The sequence below is a fragment of the Pan paniscus genome, chromosome 4 (genome assembly GCF_029289425.2).
Source record: "Pan paniscus chromosome 4, NHGRI_mPanPan1-v2.0_pri, whole genome shotgun sequence".
Lineage (NCBI taxonomy): Eukaryota > Metazoa > Chordata > Mammalia > Primates > Hominidae > Pan > Pan paniscus.
In genome coordinates, this window is record NC_073253.2 from 154537943 (window position 1) to 154564699 (window position 26757).

General features: G+C 38.6%; 1 long non-coding RNA gene across 1 annotated transcript in view; it reads left to right on the forward strand.

Moving 5' to 3' along the window:
- The first annotated feature begins 1861 nt into the window (after positions 1-1861).
- The window catches only part of LOC103786160 (uncharacterized), a 356334-nt gene continuing 331438 nt past the window's right edge, over positions 1862-26757 (forward strand). The window contains exon 1 of the long non-coding RNA XR_008625464.1: positions 1862-2461. This is a non-coding gene — a long non-coding RNA (uncharacterized LOC103786160). The remainder of the gene's footprint in view (positions 2462-26757) is intronic.

The window sequence follows — 26757 nt, forward strand, 5'->3', positions numbered from 1 at the left end:
GAAAACATCCAGTTTTTCATCACTAAGTATGATGTTAGCTGTGAGTTTTTTCAGTTTCTCTTTATTAGGTTGAGGAAATTCCCTTCCATTCCTAGGTTTTTTGAGTTCTTATTCTTTTTGATATTATAGAAGAGTTTGGGTTTCATAAAATCTTTTTAAAGCATCTATTGAGAAGATTATGTGGCTTTTGTTTTTTATTCTATTGATATGGTGTATTATATTGATTGATTTTTTGATGTTAAACCAACCAATCTTTCATTCCAGGGATGAGTCTCACTTAGTCATGAAATGCAGTCTCTTTGTATGTTGCTGGATTTAGTTTGCTAGTACTTTGTTGAGAATTTGTGCCTCCATATTCTTAAGTGATTTTGGTCTGTAGTTTTTTTTTGAGATGTGTTTGTCTGGTTTTGATGTCAGGGTAATACTAATTTCATATAATAAGTTAAGAAGTGTTTCCTCCTCTTTTATTTTCTTGGAAGAGCTTGTGAAAAATTGACATTACTTCTTTAAATGTTTGGTACAATTCAGCAGTGAAGCCATTTGGTCTTGAGCTTTTCTTTGTGGGTAATTTTTTGATCACAAATTTAATTTCTTTAGTTGTTAGAGGTCTACTGAGATTGTTGGTCTAAGATGGTCTAAGTTATTTAATTTATTGACATATAATTGTTCATAAGAATATTATAATTATTTTGAATCCTTTATAATCCTTTTTATTTCTATAAGGTTGGTAGTAATGTTCCATCTTTTGTTTCTGGTTCTAGTAATTTGAGTTGTCTCTTTTTTTCTCAGCAGTCTAATTAAAGGTTCGCCAATTTTGTTGATCATTACAAAGAACCAGTTTTTGATTTCATCAATTTTTGTAATGGTTTCTTTTTCCTCTATTTTATCATTTTCCACTCTAATCTTTATAATGTCCATCCTTATGCTCGCTTTAAGTTTCATTTGCTTTTCTTCTTCCAATGTTTTACGGTTAGGTTATTGCTTAGAGGTCTTTCTTCTTTTTCTAATATATGCATTTACGGCTCTAAATTGTCCTCTGAGCAGTGATCCAGCTACATTTCTTAGGTTTTGGTATGCCATATCTTTATTTTCTTCTATCTCAAAGTACTTTTAATTTCTCTTTTGATTATTTCTTTGACCCATTGGTTATTTAGGAGCATGGTATTGAGCACCTCTTAAACTGGAATAGTTACATTTCAAGTGCCTAATAGCCACTATGGCTGGTTGTTAGCATATTGAACAGTGCAACTTTATAGAGTTATTCAGTGATGCAAGTTGGGAGTTGAACCTGGTTTATCTGATTCCAAGGAAATAATCTTTGCAAACTGTCTCTCCAATATGTTAAATGTGTAAAATAGCAAGCCTTGCTAATTAGCCACTTTAGGAAGTTTAATTACTTTATTTTGGGAAAGTAATTTTAAGCATTTTACCTTTTAAATTATTAAATAATTTTTTATTCGTGTATACTTTAGGCATACAACATAATATTTTAATATCCTCATATATAGTGAAATGATTACTACAGTCAAATAAATTAGCATATCTGTCACCTTTTATAGTTACCTTTTAAGCTTTAAAAAAATTTTAAACATAGCACACCTGTAGAAAAATGCACAAAGTATAAATGTACAGCTCAATAAATTATCACAAAACAAACACACATGCATCCACTGCTTAGTTCAAGAAATGGAACATTGCCAATCACTTCAGATGTCCCCTCTGTGCCACTGTCCAATCTATATCCTTCTCTTCCTTCCAAAAGTGATCATCTCACTTCTAACCAGAGTTGGATTTACCATTAAGACAATAGAGCCTAAGCTATAGGGGCCCTCATTTACACAGACCTCTTCCAAAGCCCTAATGTGGGGTGGAGCGCTCAGTAAAGTGTTCATATGGTCATTTGTCATCATTTTTATGTGTTTTTGTAAATTTTACATAAGGAGAATATTTTGACCATAGTCACTTAAGGTGGTGGTGCTTTCTACTCTGACTTTCCTGCCTTCACATTTTGCCTTTTGTTGAGTGGTAATGAGATAGCTATTGATGTTTTTGGGGTTTGTCCAAGCCTTAGACTCTGAGGGTAGGGGAGTTGAGGATATATTTTATTGAGGTCAGCAAGATTTATTTATGTGACTCCAAGTCACTTCCATATTCAAACAGTTAAGTTCATGTAGGATTATATATCATAAGTTATTTATATATTGTCCTGCTGATGAACGTTGGGCTTATTTTGAGTTTTTTGTTATAACAAATTATACTGACACATCATTTTTGTATATTTCTTTTGGCAAATATACGTATGCATTTCTTTTTCCTTTTCTTTCTTTTTGTTTTTTGAGACAGGATCTCACTCTGTTGCCCAGGCTGGAATGCAGTGATACGATCATGACTCACTGCAGCCTCAAACTCCTGGGTTCAAGTAACCCTCCCACCTCAGCTTTCTGAGTAACTGGGACTACAGGTATGTGCATCCCCACTCAGTTAATTTTTAAATTTTTTATAGAGACGGAGGTATCCCTTTATTGTCCAGGCTTGTCATAAACTCCTGGGCTCAAATGATTCTGCTGCCTTGGCCTCCCAAAATGCTGGGGTTACAGGCTATGCATTTCTTTTTGCTATACCTCTCTAGGTATGAAACAACCAGCTCATAGGGTCATTTGTATGTTCAACTTTGGTAGACATACCAAACTGGTTTCCAAAGTGGGTATAAACACATATGTTCCTACAAGTAAGCACATGAGGGTTTCCTTTGCTTTACACCTTTGCCAAAAAAAAAAAAAAAAAAGAATAAGTAGTTTTTACATTTCAGCAATTCTGATGAGGTTGTAATGTTATTTCATTCTCATTTAAATTTGTATATCCCTGATTATTTTTGAGGCCAGGCACCTTCTCAGTCTATCAGTTATCTGTTAAGTTTTGAATCGATTTGTCCATTGGCTGTCTTACCTTATTGATTGGTAGAAGCCCTTAATTTTGGCATGAGCTCTTTATTAGTTACATGTGTGGCAAATATTTTCTCCCACTCAGGGACTTGCTGTTTCACTCTCTTTATGGTAGGTTTTGATGACCAGAAGTTCTTAAATTTAATTTAGGCTAATTTATTAATCCTTTTGTTTCAGGTTAGTATTGTTTTATTTAAAAACTGTTTCCTGGGCTGGCTCACATCCCAGCACATTTGCAGACTGAGGCAGGAGGACTGCTTGAGCCCAGGAGCTTGAGACCAGCCTGGGCAACATAGGGAGACCCCATCTCTACAAAAAATTAAAAAATTAGCCAGGCATGGTGGCTCGTGCTAGCTACTCGGGAGGCTGAGGTGGGAGGATCTGCTTGAGCCTAAGAGGTTGAAGCTACAGTGAGCCATGATGGCACTACTGCACCCCAGCCTGGGCAACAGAGCAAGACCCTGTCTCAAAAAATACAAAATAATAAAAAATAAAAACTATTTCCACACTGCAATATTATGAAGATATTCTCCTATTACCATAGGATAATGCTTCCTTTCTAAAGCATTATTGGTTTGTCTTTCACATTTAGATATATAATTCACATAGAGTTGATTTTTATGTATGATGTAAAGTAAAGGTCAAGTTTCATTTTTCTTACGTGGATATGCAGTTAACTTAGTACCACTTATTGAAAAGATTGTTTTTTCTCCACTAGTTTGCAGTGACTCATCATTAGACAAGTATCTATGTATTCATGAGTTATCTCTTCTTCTTCATTGATCTACTGGTCTACTCTTGTGCCAATACTGTGTTATCTTAAAATAAATCTTTTTTTTTTTTTTTTTTTTTTGAGATGAAGTCTCACTCTGTCACCCAAGCTGGAGTTCAGTGGCATGATCTTGGCTCACCGCAAACTCCACCTCCTGGGTTCAAGCAATTCTTCTCCCTCAGCCTCCAGATTAGCTGGGATTACAGGCATGTGCCGCCACACTGGGCTAATTTTTGTATTTTTAATAGAGACGGGGTTTCACTATGTTGGCCAGACTGGCCTCGAACTCCTGACCTCAGGTGATCCGCCTGCCTCAGCCTCCCAAAGTGCTGGGATTAGAGGGGTGAGCCACCGCACCTGGCCTAAAATAAATCTTTTAATGGGTAGAAGCAGTCATTCTATCTTATTTTTTCTCTTTCAGAATGTCTTGATTATCGTTGGTCCTTCACATTTCCATATCAGTTTTAGAGTCAGCCTGTCAATTTTCATGTAAATCCTGTTGAAATTTTATTAGGATTACATTGTATCAGTAGATCAATTTGGACAGAATTGGTACATGGATGATACCTAATATCATAAATTTATTATATTTGGTATTTACAAACCAATACATGTAATCTACCACATGCTTAATTTATTTGTCTATTCCTGACTTCTCGAGATGAAAGCATAGATCATTGTTTTTTCCCCAGCCTTTCTTGTTTCTTAACATATTCATTTTAAGGTTGCCCTATGAGCATGACCTTAGTTGGATTCCCCAAAATAATTAGTTAGTTAATTAATTTGTTGACTGATTGATTGACACATTGCTAGCTCCTCTCAGACTGCCCAGTCTTCCTCATGCCCAAAGTGCTCTCATTCCATTCACGATAACGCCCAAAATCTTTACCTTGGCACACTCGTTTCTCCATGATCTGCCCCTACTCTCTAATCGCTGTCACCTCCTACAATTTGTCCCCTTATCCACCTTGCTCCAACCACACTGGCCTCCTTACTGTTCCTCAACAACATCAAACACACTCCTGTCTCAGAGCCTTTGCCCTTGCTGCCACCCCTATCTGGAAGGTTTATACTTTAAATAGCCAAAAGGCTTTTCCTCTTCCTTCATTCAGGTTTCAGCTGAAATGCACCTTTTTTTGGAAAGACCTTCCATGACTACGTTATATAAAATGGCATTCTCTAGCACCCACTATCACCCATACTTTGATTTTATTTTTCTTCATAATGATACTTCCCAACTGACACAAAATAAATTTACATGTTTATTTATTGTTTGGCTACCATTTTCTTCTCTCTCTAGAATATAAACTTCATGAGGATAAGGATTTTTTTTTTCTGTTTTATTTACTTCTGTATCTCCAAAGCCTACAAAATGTGTGGTACATGGTAGATGATTTATAAATACTTGGGTGATGGATTCTGTACTTGGCGTCAGAAGATCTGGATTAAATAGTTCTGAATCTGCCTCTTATTAGCCACGTGACCTTGCGCAACCAAATGCAACTTTCTAAGCCTCGATTCCTTTAATGGTATAGTGGAATAATAATTATTGCCCCTGAGATACTGAGTGTAAAAGTACTTTATGAAGTATACAAAATCATCATAGACATTTTTCGATATTATTTTCAGAAAATGTCTTGCTTGTCCCAAATTTCTTTCTATTTGGACTTCCTTGGTGATAAAAATTCTCCTGTGGGAGAATTTTTGTTGTGAACATTTTGGACATTTTGTTGTGTTCGGCTCTAGCTAAAACATGAGCATTTGTTCCTAGAAAGGATAACATTTTTACACTTCTGTTGCCATTAGTATGTGAGCAAGAATTAATATATGAACTCATTGTCACTGATGACATGCGATATGGGTGGGTAGGTTTTGGTGGAGAAAGCACTAAGCAAATGTCTAGAGCATTGTGGGGATGGGAGTGCTGGAAAAGCCATTTTAAGTGGGTGCCTGGGGGAAAAATTAAAAAGTTCTTTATTAGTCAGGTTAGGCTATGTTATATTGCAGCACAACAACCTCAAATTCTCAGAAGCATATCAGGAAAGGTTAATTTCTTATCCAAATAGTCTTTTGTGGTTTCATACTACTCTCCAGGGGTTGGGAGGAGATAGTTGTATTATTTCACATGCCTGTGTGGGGACTTTTTAGGGAATCTTAGTTAAACAACTTGGATAAATTTAATAAAGTTTTATAAGACTACCACAGTACAAATCTATCTTGGCAAAAGATTTTACAGTTTACATAGGAATATGCTTGAAAATACTATTGTTATTTTCTAGCCCTTTTGGCATAGAGTTTAGGTATAATTATCACATTTTCAACTGCAAGTTGTATCATGTGTTTTGATGGATATGTATGTTTTTGGGGAAATGGGACTCATTATTTGAATTAGAACCTTTAAAAGAATGCTACCATTTATTGAGCAATTATTGTGTACCAAGTAGCACAGTAAAAGCTTTGAATATCTTATCTCATTTGATGTTCAAAACAGCTTCCTGAGGGAGATACTATTACTATATTCACCTTATAGTGAGGAAACTGATGTTCAGAGATGTGGAGTAATTTGTCTCCAGTCACACAAATAAGTGGAAGAACTCAGGCCAAATTCAGGTCTGTCTGGCTTCAGAACTTGTGGTCTTTACCACAACACAATGCTATCTACCTCTCCCCGGATAATATATTCTGCATGTATGATTGCCATAGGTCTATCAGCAGCCCAAAATAGATGATGACAATGAATATATTAATATAATAGGGTTATATTAATGATTTCACAGCATTTGGGCCTGAGTGTAGAATCCCAAAGATGTTCTGTTGTGTATGTTTAACATTCCCAGTGTCACAATCACTCCTTTGGGTTAAGACTTTGCCTGTGATAGACCCAGGTAAAATGCAAATATCCTTCATGGGAGCAAAAATAAATTAACACGATCACTATGACCAGCAAGAAATAGCTGATTTCTATCATCAGGGAATAACCAAATGAAGAAGACAAATTTAAAATAGTTTGTTAGAAAGCAATTTAATATAACATATAATCAAATGAAAACTTAAATATAACTGAGTGGAAGTTATATTTTGCATAACTATAATGTGTATGCCACTGAGGGAAGGGTTTTATAATTGAAAATAGTTATCAGGAAAGGATTCTTGGAGTAGTTGGCACTTGGTATGAGTCTTGAGTCACTTGGAAACTATGTACTATATGTGTCTAATAATCCTGATTTTAAAAACCTATAATAAGTCTCTCTTTTTTTTCTGCCCATAAGAGTCCACCTGTTTCCATCTTCTGTTTCTCTGCAAAAATGCTGGTGCGTTTCACTCTAATCATGTGACTTGAATGGGAGCTGCCATCTTTTTAGAGCTCTTTCTCCTAGACAGTGTTGATTGGCTCAGAGATAGGCACTTGATTTAGTCCAGACTAATCAGAATACTCAAACTTATGTCCACAGTTGGTGAGTTCAGTGATAAGTACCGGACCCAAGATTGGTCAATTCTATCAATTTGTAGGATATTTGCATTTGAGACTAGAAAAAGTGAATCTCAATTCTTCTATGGGTTTTGCTTCTGTGTTGTAAGATTTGAGGTACTAGAGCTCTGGGTGGCCATGTTCCTGGTTGGTCTATTCTAAGAAAGAATGAGGTGCCCTGTGGGGTTGAAACAGAAATGAGAGATGCAAAGAGAGTAAGGTGGCATTTCCATTTCTGGTCTCTGAGCTCTACCTTTATGCACTGTTTTGGCTGTTCAGTCTTCATCTAAATAACTTCTAATAACTCCACTGCCACCGCCATCTAGCTTTGCTCTTGGGTAATTTGAGTTGAATTTTTGTCACATGCAACTGAGAGTCCTGACTAGTATTTCATTGTGACTTTATATTGAAATAGGCAGAATAAAAATTATCTTTATTTTACAGAGAGAAAACGAGGCTCAGAAAAAATATGTAACCAAGATACTAAAAAAAGTATAGGAGTTAATCCAAAACAAACATTAGATCTTCTCTCACTGGAGAAAACATTGGTAGGTACAAGGAGCTAGGTCATGAAAAGTCTACTGGCTTAGGAGCAGTATATGAACTATGAATAAAATAGCTTCCTACCTCTTAGGGTATTCTGAATGTTCTGACACTAGATTTTGGTATCATTTAAGGTTGGGTTTTTTTATTGTTGTTGTTTTTGTCAGTAAAATCCTGGCTTTTGAGGAAAAAGGAGGAAGTCCAATTCCACCACAGAACCCACTTCCCTTTTGACTTTAGGTCCATGGGGTTGCCCAGGTCTGAAATAAGTTAATAACTATCTCTTTTGTACTGTAGTGATGTAACCCTGAAAAGAATGGGCTTTTGGTAAGGATTAATTTTAAAATGATACCAAATGATTGATTGGTCCACTCTTGTCAAAGCACACTCAAATCTGTACTAACTCAGGGATACAGAAAGATTCAGAAAGCACAATCCTTTGAATTTTAGGACAAACTTTACTTAGAGAAGTATCTCCTTAATAAACAGAAAAAGAAAATAAACTTGGGACGTTTAAAACTTTACATTTTGCCATATTTCAAATAAGATTTAAGATAGCTTAAAAGAATATAAACATATAAAAGACAATTTAAGTTAAAAGTGGAAGAGAGGCCGGGCGCGGTGACTCATGCCTGTAATCCCAGCACTTTGGGAGGCTGAGGTGGGTGGATCACTTGAGGCCAGGGGTTCGTTCAAGACCAGCCTGGCCAACATGGTGAAACCCCATCTCCACTAAAAATACAAAAGTCGGGCATGGCGGCACATGCCTGTAAGTCCCAGCTACTTGGGATTCAGGCGAATCGCTTGAGCCCAGGAGATGGAGGTTGCAGTGAGTCAAGATCGCACCACTACATTCCAGCCTGGGTGACAGAGTGAGACTCTGTTTCAAAAATAAATAAAATAAAATAAAGTAGAAAAGAAACAAAAATTATAAGATAGGGACATTAAATGGAGTTAGAAATGAGGCTAATAAATAATGAATATGCTGCACCATGGAATACTACTCAGCCATAAAACAGAACAAAATAATGGACTTTGCAGCAACTTGGATGGAGCTGGAAGCCATTATCTTAAGTGAAATAATTCACAAATGGAAAACCAAAGATTGTATGTTCTCACTTGTAAATGGGAGCTAAGCTATGAGGATGCAAAGGCATAAGAATGACTTTGGGGACTCAGAGGGAAGAGTGGGAGGGAGGTGAGGAATAAAAGACTACACATATTGGGTACAGTGCATACTGCTTAGGTGATGGGTGCATCAAAATCTCAGAAATCCGGCCGGGCGTGGTGGCTCACGCCTGTAATCCCAGCACTTTGGGAGGCCGAGGCGGGTGGATCACGAGGTCAGGAGATTGAGACCATCCTGGCTAACACAGTGAAACCCTGTCTCTACTAAAAATACAAAAAATTAGCCGGGCGTGGTGGCAGGCACCTGTGGTCCCAGCTACTTGGGAGGCTGAGGCAGAATGGCGTGAACCCGGGAGGTGGAGGTTGCACTGAGTCAAGATCACGCCACTGCACTCCAGCCTGGGTGACAGAGCAAGACTCCATCTCAAAAAAAAAAAAAAAAAAAACCTCAGAAATCCCCACTAAAGAATGGATCCATGTAATCAAAAACTATCTGTACCCCCAAAACTATTGAAATTAAAAAAAAAATGAATGTGACACAGTCCTATATGTATTTGACAACTAGCCCCAAGCTGGGTTGGGCTTTAAGCTTTCTTGTTGTCAGTGCAAATAGAGAAACTCAACCAAGTACAGTTTTGTAATATCCACGAGACAAATGTTTAGGAAAAGTACAACTACATCTAATACTATGTCCAGAAACAATGTGTCCCTGGGTTCTTACAAAGAGAGCACTGTATTATAAAATACAGAAGGCCTGAAAATCCTCCTTCCAGGAGACCCAAGGATGAGGTTCACAGGCCTGGTTCTTATAGGTGGAAGCATTATTTCTCAAATTTCAATTGTCTTTATTATTTCTGCCATATATACTTACTAAATTTTAGAAATTATTATTATTATCATTATTATTATTTTTTGAGAGGGAGTCTCACTCTGTCACCCAGACTGGAGTGCAGTGGCATGATTTCAGCTCCCTGCAAGCTCTACCTCCTGGGTTCAAGTGATTCTTTTGCCTCAGCCTCCCACATAGCTGGGATTACAGGTGGGCGCCACCACACCCAGCTAATTTTTAAAATTTTTTTGGTAGAAATGGGGTTTCACCATGTTGGCCAGGCTGGTCCCAAACTCCTGACGTCAAGTGATCCGACCGCCTCGGCCTCCCAAAGTGCTGGGATTACAGGCATAAGCCCCTGTGCCCGGCTAGAAATTATTAACCTAATATTTTTTTAATGTAGATTTTATTTTGACTCAGTTTTAAACTTAATCTTAGCAAGGTAGAAAAGCTAGTTATGTTTTTTTCTAATATCCTTTAAGTCAAGTTTATAAGGATTAAAATTAAAGTCTATTTTAATCTAAAATTTTCTTATGTACCATTAATAGTTTGTAGGCCACACCTTGGGAAACACTGACTTAAGGAAAAGGAAAAATCCAGTATTTGAATATCCATGACCTCATTGCATTTTAATATTTCTTGAGAGGTGTCATCTTAATATTTCTTGAGAGGTATTATTATCACCAACAGAGGTGGGGAAACAGGTTAAAGAACTTTTGTAAGGTTCCACAATAACTGAGCAGAGATGAAACTCAAGTATTCTGATGAAAATCAAGTTCTGGCTTCTAGATGGGTGTAGAGAAGGCCTTTTTCCCAAACTGAAGTTCAGACTCTCTTTGACTGTTTACCCCTTTGCTTCCTGCCAGAATGCCCCACCCCACTTAGTCCATAGTGATGCCCACCTGTGGTTAATGGAGCTAAGGCTGCTGGACCAAAGGGAGGAAGTCTGTCAGGCATATGTGGAACCCAAAAGAGGAACTTCATCAACTGTCATGGACAGCTCTGCCACTTTGTGACCCTGTGGACTTTTTGGGAAGTGTTTTTGTGGTTCACCAGTCTCTCATTAGGCAAGGCCATTTGTCCTGGGTTGGTCTTCTTCATTGGTGGAAAGTACAGCTGGGAGATTTGGGATGGTTGCAGATTGACTTGACTCTCATCAGGAACTGCCACCATGAGCTTTTGGGGAAAGACCTCAAGCTGTGGTGTGTTGCTGAGGATTGTGGGATTCCTCCAAATCTTGGGGAACATTTTGAGTCATCACTGGCAGCAGATTTCTGTTGACAACTTGAGCAACTTCAGAATGAAGAAGCCGTCTTCATCTCTCACATGAATATGACTTTGGGTAAATCATCTCGAAATCTGAACCCATGGTTGTGATCCACACTCCTCCTGAGTTCTGATTTTTAGTGTAACCTTTTTCTTCTCATTTTTTCTTCTTTGTGCATCTCTTAAGGAGGTTTTTAAAATCTCACAATTAAAAAATTTATTTCTTCAAAACTTTTTATTTTGAAATCACTGTAAATTTGCATACATTTGTATAAAATGCCACAGAAAAATCCTGTGTGCCTTTTACTCAGTTTATTCTAATGATAACATCCTTAAAGAGATTTAAAAATTACTGAGATATAATTGAAATATGAGAAAATTCACTCTTTTATGCATTTAAATATCCTTTATGTTTTTTCATAGCTTATTAGCTCATTTCTTTTCAGTGCTGAATAATTCTTAATTGTCTGGATATACCATAGCTTATTTATCCATTCATCTATTGAAGGATGTTCTAGTTGCTTTTAAGTTTTGGCAATTATGAATAAAGCTGCTGTATACATTCATGTTTAGGTTTTTGTGTAGATGTAAATTTTCAAGCTGTTTGGGTAAATATTCCAAGAGCACTTGCCAAGTTGAATGGTAAGAAACTACCCAACTGTCTTCTAAAGTAGTTATACCATTTTGCATTCCTACCAACAATGAATGGGAGTTCCTGTTTCTCCACATTTTTGTCAACATTTGGTGGTGCCCGTGTTTTGGTGCCATTCTAATAGGTATGTAGTGGTATCTCATTGTCTTATTATTCATATATATTCATTGGGTAAAGTGCAATTTTGCTGTTGACATATTGCACTGTGGTGAAGTCAGGGCCTTTAGTGCATCGTTTATCACTAGAGCAAGGCACACTGTACCCACCACGCAACCTCCCATCACCCCCCAACCTTCTATCCTTCTGAGTCTCCATTGTTCATTATCCCAGACTCCACATTCTGCTTTGTGTGTACACATTATTTAGTTTCCTCTTATAAGTGAGAACATGAGGAACATGTCTTTTTGTATATGGGTTGTTTCATGTCAGAAAATGGCCCCCAGTTCTATCCATGTTTCTGCACAAGATATAATTTCATTCTTTTTATGGTTGAATAGTATTCCATTGTGTATATACCCCACATTTTCTTTATCCAGTCCTCCATTGATGAACACTTAGATTGATTCCGTATCTTTGCTATTGTGAGTAATGCTGTGATAAACATATGAGTGCAGGTATCTCTTTGATATAATGATTTCTTATCCTTTGGGTAGATACTCAGCTGGGTAGGACTGCTGGATTATATAGTGGTTCTATTTTTAGTTCCTTGAGAAATCTTCATACTGTTTTCCACAGAGGTTGTCCTAATTTACATTCCCACCAACAGTGTGTAAGAGTTCCCTTTTCTCCAAATCCTCTCCAACATCTGTTATTTTTTTATCTTTTTAGTAATAGTCATTCTGATTGGTGTAAGATGATATTTCATTGTGGTTTTAATTTACATTTCTCTGATAATTAGTAATGTGTAACTTTTTTCATATACATGTTGGCTATTTGTTTATCTTGTTTTGAAAAATGTCCATTCATGTCTTTAGCCCACTTTTTAATGGGATTATTTTTTGTTGTTGAGTTGAGTTCCTTGTAAATTCTGGATATTAGTCCCCTCTTGGACGTATTGTTTGCAAATATTCTCTCCCATTCCACAGATTGTTTATCACTCTGTCGATTATCTCTTTTGCTATGCAGAAGCTTTTAACTTTAAGTCCCATTTGTCTATTTTTGTTTCCGTTGCTTGTGCTTTTGAGGTGTTCTTCACGAATTCTTGACTAGCCCAATGTCTACAAGAGTTTTCCCTATTTTCTTCTAGCATTTTTATAGTGTCAGGTCTTACATTCAAGTCTTTAATCTATTGTGAGTTGATTTTTGTATTTGGTGAGTGATAGGGGTCCAGTTTCATTCTTCCACATATGGCAATTTGATTTTTCCCAGCACAATTTATTGAAAAGGATGTTCTTTCTCCAGTATATGTTCTGGTCAATTTTGTCAAAGATCCGTTGGCTGTAAGTGTGTGGTTTTATTTCTGCATTCTGTATTTTGTTCTATTAATCTATGTGTTGATTTTTATATAAGTATCATGCTGTTTTGGTAACTATAGCCTTGTAATATAATTTGAAGTTAGGCAATGTGATACCTTCAGCTTTTTTTTTTTCCCCCCTTAGGATTACTTTGGCTATTTGGGCTCCTTTTTGGCTCCATATGAATTCATTTCTTCTAACTCTGAATCCTGAATTATTTCTTCTAATTCTGTGAAAGTTGACATTGGTATTTCTTTTAGACCTCCTGTGTGGACATGACATTGGCATTTTGATAGGGATTGCACTGAACTTGTAGATTACTTTGGGCTGCATGGTCATTTTAAGACTATTAATTTGGCCAGGCATGGCAGCTCACACCCGTAATCCCAGCTCTTTGGGAGGCTGAGGCAGGTGGTTCACCTGAGGTCAGGAGTTCGAGACCAGCCTGGCCAACATGGCAAAACTCTGTCTCTACTGAAAATACAAAAATTAGCCAGGCATGGTGGTGCATGTCTGTAGTCCCAGTTACTTGGGAGACTGAGACTAGAGAATCGCTTGAACCCAGGAGGCGGAGGTTGCAGTGAGCCGAGATCATGCCACTGTACTCTAGCCTGGGTGACAGAGCGAGACTCCATCTCAAAAAAATATTAATTTTTCCAATCCATAAGCATGGGATGTTTTTGCATTTTTTTGTGTCATCTATAATTTCTTTCACCAGTATTTTGTAATTCTCCTTTAAAAGATTTTTTACATCCTTGGTTAAATATATCCCCAGATATTTTATTAATTTTTTGGTAGCTATTATAAGTGGGATTGCCTTCTAAATTTGGTCCATGGATAGACCATTATAGAAATGCTACTGCATATTAATTTTATATCCTGAAACTTTCCTGAGTTCATTTATCAAATGCAAAAGTTTTTTGGTGGAGTCTTTAGGGTTTTCTAGATATAAGATTATATAATCAATCAGTGAACAAGAATAATATGACTTTCTCTTTTCCAGTTTAGATAACTTTTATTATTTCTCTTGCTTGATTGCTCTGGCAAGGACTTGCAGTACTGTGTTAACTATTAGTGGTGAAAGTGGGCATCTTGTCTTGTTCCAGTTCTTAGAGGGAATGCTTTCAATGTTCCCCATTAAGTGTGATATTTGCTGTAGGTTTGTCATATATGGGCTTTATTATGTTCAGGTATGTTCCTTTATGCATAGTTGGTTGAAGATTTTTATAGTGAAGGGGTACTGAATTTTATCAAATGCTTTTGCTACATCTATTGAGATGATTACATGTTTTTTGTCCTTAAATCCGTTTATGTGATGTATCACATTTATTGATTTGTGTATGTTGAACTATTCTTGTATCCTCTTTTTTTGTTGTTTTTTGGTTTTTTTTTTTTTGAGACATGATCTTGCTTTGTTATCCAGGATGGAGTGCAGTGACACAATCATAGCTGATTTTAAGCTCAAACTCCTGAGCTCAAGCTAAGGGAGGAGACCACCTCTCATATTGTCTTATGCCCAATTTCTGCCTCCAAAGAAAGAAGTAAAAACTAAAAGGCAGAGATGAAATCCACAGGCAGACAGCCCGGTGCCACACCCTGGGCCTAGTTAAAGATTGACCCCTGACCTAACTGGTTATGTTATCTATAGATTCCAGACATCGTATGGAAAAGTGTTGTGAAAATCTGTGTCTTGTTCTGTTCTAATTACCGGTGCGTGCAGCCCCCAGTCATGTACCCACTGCTTGCTTAATTGATCATGACCCTCTCACACAGACCCCCTTAGAGTTGTGAGCCCTTAAAAGGGACAGGAATTGCTCACTCGGGGAGCTCAGTTGTTGGAGACGTGAGTTTTGCCAAAGCTCCCAGCCGAATAAAGCCCTTCCTTCTTTAACTCGGTGTCTGAGGGGTTTTGTCCGCGGCTCGTCCTGCTACATTTCTTGGTTCCCTGACTGGGAAGCAAGGTGATTAATGGACGGTCGAGGCAGCCACTTAGATGGCTTAGGCCTGCCCTGTGAAGTGTCCCTGCGGGGGACTCCGACCAGCTTGAGCGACATGGATCCTGAGAGCACCGCTGGGTAGGCAATTGCCCTGGTGGAATGCCTTGCCAGAGCAGCCCATGGCAGGCCCCCATGGAGGATCAATGCAGTGACTGAACACTGGGAAGGAACTGACACTTGGAGTCCGGACATCAGAAACTTTGTAAGACTAGTCTTTGGAACTTGCCCTCTCCATTTGAGTGGAAGCATGGCCTGATCACCCACACTGTGCCTATACCAGCACTTTGGTTTTTGTTTTGATTTGACTTGAATTGCTTAATACTTTGGTTTTGGTTTTGACCTGGCTTGGATTTCTTGATACTCTGATTTTGGTTTTGATTCTGCTTTGGTGTAAACTGTAAAAGTGTGTGTGTGCTCTTTTTACCCGTTCTTTGTTTTGTGGTGTGTGTGTGGTGTGAGTGTGGTGTTTTGTCTCAAAGAAGCATGGGTCAGGCACAAAGTAAGCCCACCCCACTAGGAACCATGTTGAAAAATTTCAAAGGATTTAAAGGAGATTACGGTGTTACTATGACACCAGGAAAACTTAGAACTTTGTGTAAATAGACTGGCCAGCATTAGAGGTAGGTTGGCCATCGGAAGGAAGCCTGGACAGGTCCCTTGTTTCAAAGGTATGGCACAAGGTAACCTGTAAGCCAGGGCACCCAGACCAGTTCCCGTATATAGACACTTGGTTACAGCTGATTTTAAACACCCCCTCCCAACAGTGGTTGAGAGAACAGCAGCATAAGCAGCTGGCAGAGGCAAGGAAAGACCAGCAGAGAGAGAGAGAAAGAGAGAGGCAAAGAGAGAGAAAGAGACAGAGGCAAAAGGAAAGTCAAAGAGAAAAAGAGACAGAAAATCAAAGACAGAAAGAAAGAAAGAGATATGCAAGTAGTTAAGAAAAAAAAAAACAGTGCACCCTATTCCTTTAAAAGCCAAGGTAAATTTAAAACCTATAATTGATAATTAAAGGTATTCTCCGTAACCCTATAACACTCTAATACCACTTTGTTGTCAGTGTAAACAAGGGCGTATCCCAGAAGCACTGAGGCCTTCCTATCAAAAATCCTTAACCCAGTAACCCACAGATGGCCCAGATGCATTCAATCTGTAGTGGCAACTGCTTTGCTAACAGAAGAAAGTAAAAAAAATAACTTTTAGAGGAAACCTCATTGTGAGCACACCTCACCAGTTCAGAAGTATCCTAAAAAGAGAGAAAAAAAAAGGATAATTTAACATTAACCAATGAAAATTCCCTTAACCCAGCAGGTTTCCTAACAGGGGATCTAAATCTTAATTACCATACAAAGGTCCAACCAGACCTAGGAGGAACTCCCTTCAGGACAGGACAATGGATGGTTCCTCCCAGGTAATTGAAGGAAAAAGAAAGCCATCTATACCAATTCTAAGTTAATTTGGACAAAACAAGGTCTTATTCATAGCAAAGGATAATTAAAATCCCAAACTTACATGGTTTTCAACAAAAGTAAAGTTTGCTAAAAGTTAACAGTGTAACATGTATTATAGTAACTTCTAATCTTGTGGCCTTAGACAGTCTAGTCCACAGACATAAAGCAAAGAATGGTTATCGTCTTTGAAAAAAAAAAGGAAAAAAAGGGGGGGCAGAATTTATGTAAAAAGAATGTTATATGGTAAATTCTTATCCTGAAATAAATTAACTGGTTGTTTAAAAAAAGAAATGTTTGTAATAAGTCAGAAAGTTGAGGCATGTCGAAGAATTGTCTGCGAAAGTCGTGAAAGAGAAAAATATTATAAAAAAAGAATTTATGCAAGAAATGTTGTATAATTTAAAAGTAACTAGGCCTCCTGAATGTAAAACTATTGAGAAAGAAAACAGTTTATGTGCATGGTGTATAAGGAAGGTAAAATATACCTTTAGTAAGAGGGTTATAAAGAGGCATAAGAATGTAAATTTTTACCTACATTAAAAGGTTAAAAAAGTTATTGTTTTGAAGGTTTAAGCAAGTTTTAAAACATTAATTGTAAAGAAAATTCTGTGTGTAAACATATTTGCTAAAGTTAAAAAGCTATCATCCAGTTTTTCTGTGAACTGGACATTAAAGTAAAAATACAATGGATTTTTCTTAAAGCACTAACCTGCTCTTTAACAAAGATTATAAAAGGTTAAAAAGAGTCTATAAAAATCTTACCTTATGGTCCAACATTAAAAATTGAATAAATATGTATACAAATTTTATTAAAACTAAGTTTAACATTAATAGCACACTAATATAAAGGTGAAATTTAGCTTATCTGGTATAAAAATCATACAAGAAGCATCATTAAATATAAAATGATATTTGGCTTTCTTTGGTCTAAAAACTAATAAAAATAGGTGCTAAAAGAAATTTCTCAGTAAGAAGGCACCAAGGACTATAAAGTCCACTGATGTCCCCACATTTAAAACAAAAGGTCAGTTTCTTAGAAATTATATACTTGGCTTATCTTCCACTTTCCTTTCCGTCAAAACTAAAAGTCTTTTAGCACAGGTACCACCCCTAGAATTTCCAGTAAACCATCACCAGCCTGAAGACCACCTTCTCATCAAAGGGTGGAAAGAAGAAAAACTCAAGCCAGCCTAGGAAGGACCCTACCTTGTGCTGCTGACCACCGAGACTGCTGTTCGTAGAGCGAAAGAAGGATGGACTCATCACACCTGAGTCAAGAAAGCACCACCCCCTCCAGAGTCGTGGGCCATAGACCCAGGGGAAAACCTTATCAAACTAAATCTGAGAAAAATTTAACTCTTTCATCTATTCTATTACTCTTTCTTCTTTCCTTGCTCTATTGCTGACCATCTAGTTATTAACATAACCAAGTCAATTTGGCCTCACACTATTGCATTTAATGCTTGCCTTGTTATACCCTGTGGGGACTTGCCAAGTCAAAGACAGCTCTCTACTTCAGAAAAGTACTTCTGTCCTTCCTGACTCTCCTCAGACTGGGCATTAGTAAATTAGGACCATTTAATCTGGGGAAATTTCGATAAAGACTCCAGTGTCAAGCAGGAGTCTTGCCCCCCAATGTACAGCTTTTATGCCATAGTTGGTCCAACGTTCTGTGGACCACTAAAGAGCAAGGATGGACAGCCTTAACTGGTTTTTATAATTTCCTAAAATCACACATTCATTTTACTAGAGGATTATAGAAGTTAAAGACTTAAAACAAACTTTGGCAATTAAGACAGCATACCAAGTTGCAAATGCCTGGTTGGAATGGATCAAATATTCCATCTGCACGTTAAACAAAAGCAATTGTTATGCTTGTGCACATGGCAGGCCAGAGGCCCAGATTGTCCCCTTTCCTCTAGGGTGGTCCTCCAGTCGACCAGGCATGGGCTGCATGGTGGCTGTTTTCCAGGATTCTACAGCCTGGAGTAATAAGTTGTGCCAAGCTCTCTCTGCTATATCCCAAAGTTCAGCACCTTGCGGGTCAGCCCCTGAGGGCCATCCAGCCTCCGTCTCCCAACACTAAGTTCACTCCATGTCTCTCACCACAGGGAGGAAACTTAACATTCCTTGGAGACCTGAAGAGATGCAGTGAGCTTAAAAATTTTCAAGAGCTTATCAATCAGTCAGCCCTTGTTCATCCCTGAGCGGATGTGTGATGTTATTGTGGTGGACCTTTATTGGGCACTCTGCTGAATAACTGGAGTGGCACTTGTACTTTAGTCCAATTGGCTATCCCTTTCACCCTGGCATTTCATCAACCAGAGGGAGGAAAAATAAGACATCATGAAGCGAGAGACACCCCTTATTGGTCTTTCGACTCTCACATCCATTTAGATGCAATTAGATTTCCACGGGGAATACCAGATCAATTTAAAGCTTGAAATCAAATAGCTGCAGGATTTGAGTCAATATTTTGGTGGGTGACAGTTAATAAAAATGTAAATTGGATAAACTACATCTATTACGACCAGCAGCAATGAACTTTTCATGAGTTAAAAGAAAAACTCATGTCGGCCACAGCCCTGGGGCTACCTGACCTAACAAAACCCTTTACACCCTATGCGTCAGAAAGAAAAAAAATGGAAGTTGGAGTTTTAACCCAGACTGTGGGGCCCTGGCCAAGGCCAGTGGTCTAGCTCTCAAAACAACTAGATGGGGTTTCCAAAGGCTGGCCCCCATGTCTAAGGGCCCTGGCAGCAATAGCCATGTTAGCACAAGGAGCAGATAAACTAACCCTTAGGCAAAACCCGAATATAAAGGCCCCCCATGCTGTGGTAACTTTAATGACTACCAAAGGACATCACTGGTTAACAAATGCTGGATTAACCAAGTACCAAAGCTTGCTATGTGAAAATCTCTGCATAACCATTGAAGTTTGCAACACCCTAAACCCCACCACCACCTTGCTCCCCATATCAGAGAGTCCAGTTGAACATAACTGTGTGGAGGTGTTGGACTCAGTTTATTCTAGCAGGCCCAACCTCTGAAACCATCCTTGAACATCAGTAGACTGTGAGCAGTACGTGGATGGGAGCAGCTTCACCAATCCCTGCAAAGTGACTCTGAAGAAGATGACAAGCCCTGCTCCAGAAGCTGACTGGTCCACGCATGGCAGAAGCATGAGAAAACTCATCATGGGACTCATTTTCCTTAAAATTTGGACTTGTACAGTAAGGATTTTAACTGACCTTTCTCAGACTGAGGACTGTTCCCAGTGTATACATCAAGTCACTGATGTAGGACAAAAAGTTGCTACAGTCCTATTATTTTATGATTATTATAAGTGTACTGGGACTCTAAAAAAAAAAAACTTGTTTGTATAATGCTATTCTATTGACAGTATGTAGCCCAGGAAATGACCAACCTGATGTGTGTTATGACCCATCTGAGCCTCCCATGAACACAGTTTTTGAAATAAGATTAAGGACTGAGGACTGGTAAAGGCTCATAAATGATACGAGTAAAGTGTTAGCCAAAACAAAAGAAAAAGGGGTGCCCAAACAAGTCACCTTGAAGTTTGATGCCTGTGCTGTCATTAATAGTAATAAGTTAGAAATAAGATGTGGTTCTCTTAATTAAAAAAGAGGCTGTATGGCAGAAAATAAGTACATTTGTCATGAACTAGGACTGTGTAAAAATAAATGTGGATACTTGTTTTGTGTCATTAGGCTACTTAGATAAAAAATAAAAAGGATCCTGTCCATCCTCAGAAAAAAAAAAGTGGCCCTTCCTGTACCAGTGGTCAGTTTAACTCCTTATAAATAGTAATAACCAAACCCCTTGATCCTTGCTGAAAAAAGGGAGTGTGTAACCCTAGGAATCGATAGGGCTGGACTGGATCCTCGAGTAAATATCATGGTTTGAGGAGAAGTTTATAAACGCTCTCCTGAGCCAGTATTTCGAAACTTCTGTGATAAACTGAATGTGCCAGTACCAGAAATTCCAGGAAAAACAAGAAATTTGTTTTTGCAATTAGCTGAGCATGTAGCCCAGTCTCTCAATGTCATTTCATGTTATGTATGTAGAAGAACTGTAATAGGAGATCAATGGCCATGGGAAGCCCGAGGATTAGTACCTACAGACCCAGTTCCTGATGAATTCCCAGCTCAGAAGAATCACCCTGATAACTTCTGGGTCCTAAAAGCCTCAATCAGTAGACAATACTGTATAGCAAAAGTGAGGAAGGATTTACCCTTCCTGTAGGAAGACTCAGCTGCCTTAGGCAAAAACTATAATAATACTACAAAAACAGCCACCTAGTGGAGTTCAAACCATGCTAAGAAAAATCCATTTAGTAAATTCCCAAAGTTGCAAACTGTGTGAACCCACCCGGAGTCCCACCAGGACTGGACAGCCCCCACTGGATTACAGTGGATATGTGGGTCTAGGGCTTACACCAAATTACCCAACCAGTAGGCAGGTAGTTGTGTTATTGGCACTATTCAACCATCTTTCTTCCTACTGCCCATAAAGACAGGTGAACTCCTAGGCTTTCCTGTCTGTGCTTCCCGCAAAAAGAAAAGCATAGCTATAAAAAATTAAAAAGATGATAAATGGCCCCCTGAAAGGATCATACAATATTATAGGCCTGGTACTTGGGCACAAGACAGCTTGTGAGGATACCTGACCCCCATTTACATGCTCAACTGAATCATATGGTTACAAGCTGTCTTAGAAATAATCACTATTAAGACCGGCAAAGCCTTGACTATTCTGGCCTGGCAAGAAACTCAGATGAGAAATGTTATCTATCAAAATAGATTAGCTCTCAACTACTTGCTAGCAGCTGAAAGAAGGGTCTGTAGAAAATTTAACCTTACTAATTGCTGTCTACATATAGGTGATCAAAGGCAAGTAGTTGAAGACATAGTTAGAAATATGACAAAACTGGCACATGTGCCCGTGCAAGTGTGGCATGGATTTGATCCTAAGGCTATGTTTGGAAAATGGTTCCCAGCACTAAAAAGATTTAAAACTCTTATAATAAGAGTTATAATAGTAATAAAAACCTGCTTATTGCTCCCTTGTTTGCTACCTGTACTTCTTCAAATGATAAAAAGCTTCATTGCTACCTTAGTTCACCAAAATGCTTCAGCACAAGTGTGCTATATGAATCACTATTGATCTGTCTTGCAAGAAGACATAGATAGTGAAAATGAAAATGAGAACTCCCACTATTGAGTGAGATTCTCAAAGGGGGGGAATAAGGGAGGAGACCACCCCTCATATAGTCTTATGCCCAATTTCTGCCTCCAAAGAAAGAAGTAAAAACTAAAAGGCAGAGATGAAATCCACAGGCAGACAGCCCGGCACCGCACCTGGGCCTGGTCAAAGATCAACCCCTGACCTAACTGGTTATATTAGCTATGGATTCCAGACATTGTATGGAAAAGTGTTGTGAAAATCCCTGTCTTGTTCTGTTCCATTCTAATTACTGGTGCATGCAGCCCCCAGTCATGTACCCACTGCTTGCTCAATTGATCACGACCCTCTCACACGGACCCCCTTAGAGTTGTGAGCCTTTAAAGGGACAGGAATTGCTCACTCGGGGAGCTCGGTTTTTGGAGACGTGAGTTTTGCCAAAGCTCCCAGCCGAATAAAGCCCTTCCTTCTTTAACTCGGTGTCTGAGGGGTTTTGTCTGCAGCTCGTCCTGCTACAAAACAATCTTTCTGCCTCAGCCTCCTGAGTAGCTGGGACTATAGGTGTGCACTGCCATACCCAACTGATTTTTAAACTTTTAGTAGAGACAAAGTCTCACTATGTTGCCCAGGCTGGTCTCAAACTCCTGGCCCCAAGCACTTCTCCTGCTTTAGCTTCCCAAAAGTGCTGGGATTACATGTGTAAGCTGCAATGCCTGGTGAGTATTATCTTTGTAATGTGCTATTGAATTTGATTTGCTAGTATTTTGTTGAGGATTTTTGCATCTATGTTCATGAGGAATATTGATCTATAGTTTTATTTTTTTGCTGTGTCCTTGTCTGGTTTTGGTATGAGGGTGATACTGATCTCATAGCATGAATTAGGGATAATTCCTTCCTCCTCAATTTTTTTTTAATAGTTTCAGGAAGACTGACATTAATTCTTCTTTGTATAGTTGGTAGAATTTGAATGTGAATCCATCTGGTTCTGGGCTTTTTTGTTGGGGGAAGATTTTTTAAATTATTGACTAAATTTTGCTATTCATTATTGGCCTGTTTAGGAGTTTTATTTCTTCCTGGATCAATCTTGGAAGGTTATATGTTTCCAGGAATTTATCCATTTCCTCTAGGTTTTCTAGTTTGTTAACATATAGTTGTTCATAATAGTCTCTGATGATCTTTTGTATTTCTGTGGTATCAGTTGTGATGTCTCCTTTTTCATTTCTGATTGTGTTTATTTGGATCCTCTCTCTTTTTGATTAATCTAGATAGTTGTTTATCAATTTTGTTTATCTTTTTGAACAACCACCTTTTTATTTCATTGATCTTTTTTTCTGGTCTCATTTTATTTAGTTCTGCTCTGATCTTTGTTATTTGTTTCCTTCAGCTAACTTTGGGTTCGGTTTGTTCTTGTTTTTCTATTTCTGTGAGATGTGCCATTAGGTTGTTAATTTGTGATCTTTCTGCTTTTTTGATGTAGGCATTTAATACTGTAAAATTTACTCAGCATTGCTTTTGTAGTGTCCCATGGGTTTTGGTATGTTGTCTTTTCATTTTCATTAGTTTTAATTTTTTTAAATTTTCCATTTAAATTTCTTTATTGACCCAGTAATCATTCAGGAGCATGCTGTTCAATTTTCATATATTTGAATAGTTTCTGAAGTTCCTCTTGGTATTGATTTCTAGGTTTATTCCACTGTAGTCTGAGAAGATACTTGGTATGATTTTTATTTTTAAAAAATTGTTAAGACTTCCTTTGTGGCCTAAACATTGTCTATCTTGAAGAATATTCCATTTGCTGATAAAAAGAAGGTACATTTTATAGTCATTGGGTAGCATGTCATATAAATAATTGATAAGTCCATTTTTTCTAAAGTCCAATTTAAGTTCAGTGTTTCTTTGTTAATTTTATGTCTCAATTACCTATCTAGTGCTATGAGTGGAGTGCTTAAATCTCCCACAGTTATTATAGTGTTGTCTATTTCTTTAGATCTAGTAACATTTGTTTTGTGAATTTGGGTGCTCTGATGTTGGGTGCCTATATATTTAGGTTTGTTATATCCTCCTGCTGATTTGATCCCTTTATCTTTATATAATTACCTTCTTTGTCTTTTATTACAATTTTTTATTGATAACTTGTTTTATTTGATATAAGTATAGCTACTTCTGTTCACTTTTGGTTTCTGTTTGTGTGGAATATCTTTTTCCATACCTTTGCTTTTATCAGTCTATGTGTGTCTTTATGGATAAGATGACTTTCTTGTAGACAGCATATTCTTGGATCATTAAAAAAACCCATTCTGTTTTGTTTCAAGATAGTGGATAGGAGGTAGTGTTAGCGTCCTTCTCCCACTTGAAAGGACAGAATAGTGGGTGGAGATTCATACTGTTAATTTTTTTTCCATGAATTACCACTGGAACTTGTCAGGAAAACTGAAAGAATTCACAGAGCCTTTGAAAGAAGCAGCAGGCTGTAGCCTACTCCATGAGACAGGTGAAAAATTAAAAGTTCCCAGAGTGTGCGAGGGGGAGAATCTGCATCTAAACACACATCCCTACTGGGGAATCTGAAAACCCAGATCATCGGAGAAGGCCTTAACCCTACTGAGAGCTGGAATGAATTTAGGGAGAAAAGTGAAATATTAAAGTAGAAGCAGCAGTGGGAAGTGCCTTGTAGGCATTCACAAGCTGCAGCATGAGCCCAGGGAAGCTATTCCTGATTATTTCCCACAGGCGCCCTTGGAGAAGTTAGCCAACGAACCCAGGGAGGGTTCACAGAGTGAAAGAAGCTCCCAACTGAATTTTGTGATATAATTTTGAGTGGGAACAAACTCTCTTGAACAGAATCCAGGAGTGAGCAGGAAGTATGCTGCAGACACAAACACAGAAGCTGGGTGCCTACCTTGTGGGCAGATGGGGAGGGGAATGGCCTTAAAGCTGTTATTGCTGTCTCTGTGGGGAAGCTTATGGCTTGGGTCAGGTCTGAGTTGTGTGTGCAGACTGCCTGGATCTAAACCTGGTGCTGTTAGTGGGACACTGTGGGAGTGAGACCAGCCTCACCAACTGTGTGGGAGCTGGGTGGGACCTACTGCTGTCAGCTAATCCTCACTCCCTTTGTGAACTCCTCTGCACAGTAGAGACAGTTATACTTTCTTCTGGAACATTATCCTGGTGGCCTGGGAACCACCCTCTGTTCCCCACAGTGGCTGAGGCAGGCCCCGGACAAGGAGAGTCTGAGCTCAGACCTGCCTAATCCTGACCCTACCTGATGGTATTTCTCTACCTGCCCTGGTAACTTAACACAAAGACATAAACTTTTGGGAGCTTTATAGCCCTATCCATTGCCTGAGAAGCTAGAATACTTCCCCTGGACAATTTAGGAAAAGCTTAAATCCTACTGCTACTAATGCAGCTGGTACTCTTTTGCAAGTGCTACCTCCCGACTGGAGGCCAACCAACTCAGGCCATTACAGCACCTCTCAACGGAATAACACTGCACCCAGGGAAGAGAAAATGATGCCTGCAACATGCTGGCTAACCAGAGGTCCTGAGTCTGTCCATGTCACAAATTCACTGCTAGCATAACTGGCATTTGAGAAATCCAGCATGCTAAACCTATTTACAACCAAGGAGTCTCATAGAGTCTACGTCACTCCCCTGCTGTCACCATCAGAGCAGATGCTGGTATCCACTGCTGGGAGACCTGAAATATTCCTCAGCACCAGCCCAAAGCCTGGTAGTCCCACTGGTGGGCTAGACCCAGAAGAGCAATAATTACCACTGCAGTCCAGCTCTCAGGAAGCCCTAGTCCTGGCAGAAGTGGGAGAGCACCACATCTAAGGATCACCCTATGGGACAAAATAATCTAAATGGTGGGCCTTTAGTCCCAGATCTTTCTACTGGTGGGAAGTTTCTTATAGCAGAGACACAGTTGCAGAGCTGGGCACAGTAGGGAAAATCTGTATGCCTACGTCAACCAGCAGGCAGCCTCTGTGATCATAAAGGGCCTTGGAGAAGGGGTCCTTGTTCCCCCGGCACACTACTGCAGACACAGCTGGGGCTTCTCCCATGGGAATGAAGCATGGATGCATCTGTAGACAACCTTCCTGGTACAATTTAGGGTGATTGTAGCCCCATTGGAGGAGCACTCCCTAGATTCAGGCCTGCATGAGAAGCAGAGTCGCAATTCCTCCATAGTTGGAAGATTAACATTTCTACAATGAAAAAAGGTGCTTATATGATCTGAATAGCTGAAACACTGGGACAGGAGTGAGGCTGTGAGGTAAATAGCCTACCTGCTGGCTTGGCAGGGGAATTGAGGTAGCTCCCACTCTTCATTTTGATAAAATCTCTGAACATCTAATTGAGAGCTTCCCCAGCCACATTCATCAAGGGTGGGACTTCTGCTCTCCAGTGGGTATTATATCTACAAACCTGCTTTAGCTACAACCAGTGCCTACCTAAGGATACCTCCCTTATTGGCCTGAAGCCTGAATCATCAACTCAGTAAATAAAATACTGGGAAAAATTAAACAAATAAAGTGAATACTATGAGAGAATGAGATAAGCCTCAAGAGATTGCTACCATTCCAGCCCCATAGGACACGGTGAACTGGCCCACACTCCAAGTACCTAACTACTACAACCAGAGCACAAAGACTCTCTATGATAAAGGAACTCATACAGTGTTTTCCCCCTAAAAGCACCAAGAATCAAATTATGTTAAAATAAACTGTAAACATTAAAGTCAGTAAAGTCTGATCCTTAAAAGGGGGAAAAAAGAAATAGAAAAAATCCCCACAGTCAAAACAAAAAAAATTAAGAATAATTTGAAGAAATAGTCTACCCAAATAAGAAGGAACCAGAAAAGTAATTCTTTGAATAGGAAAAAACAGGGTTCTATAACACCCCCAAAATATCATTCTAGTTCCCCAGAAATGGATCCAAACCAAGAAGAAATTTCTGAAATGCCAGATAAATAATCAGAAGGTTGATTATTAAGCTACTCAAGGATATACCAGAGAAAGGTGAAAACCAACTTAAAGAATTTTTAAA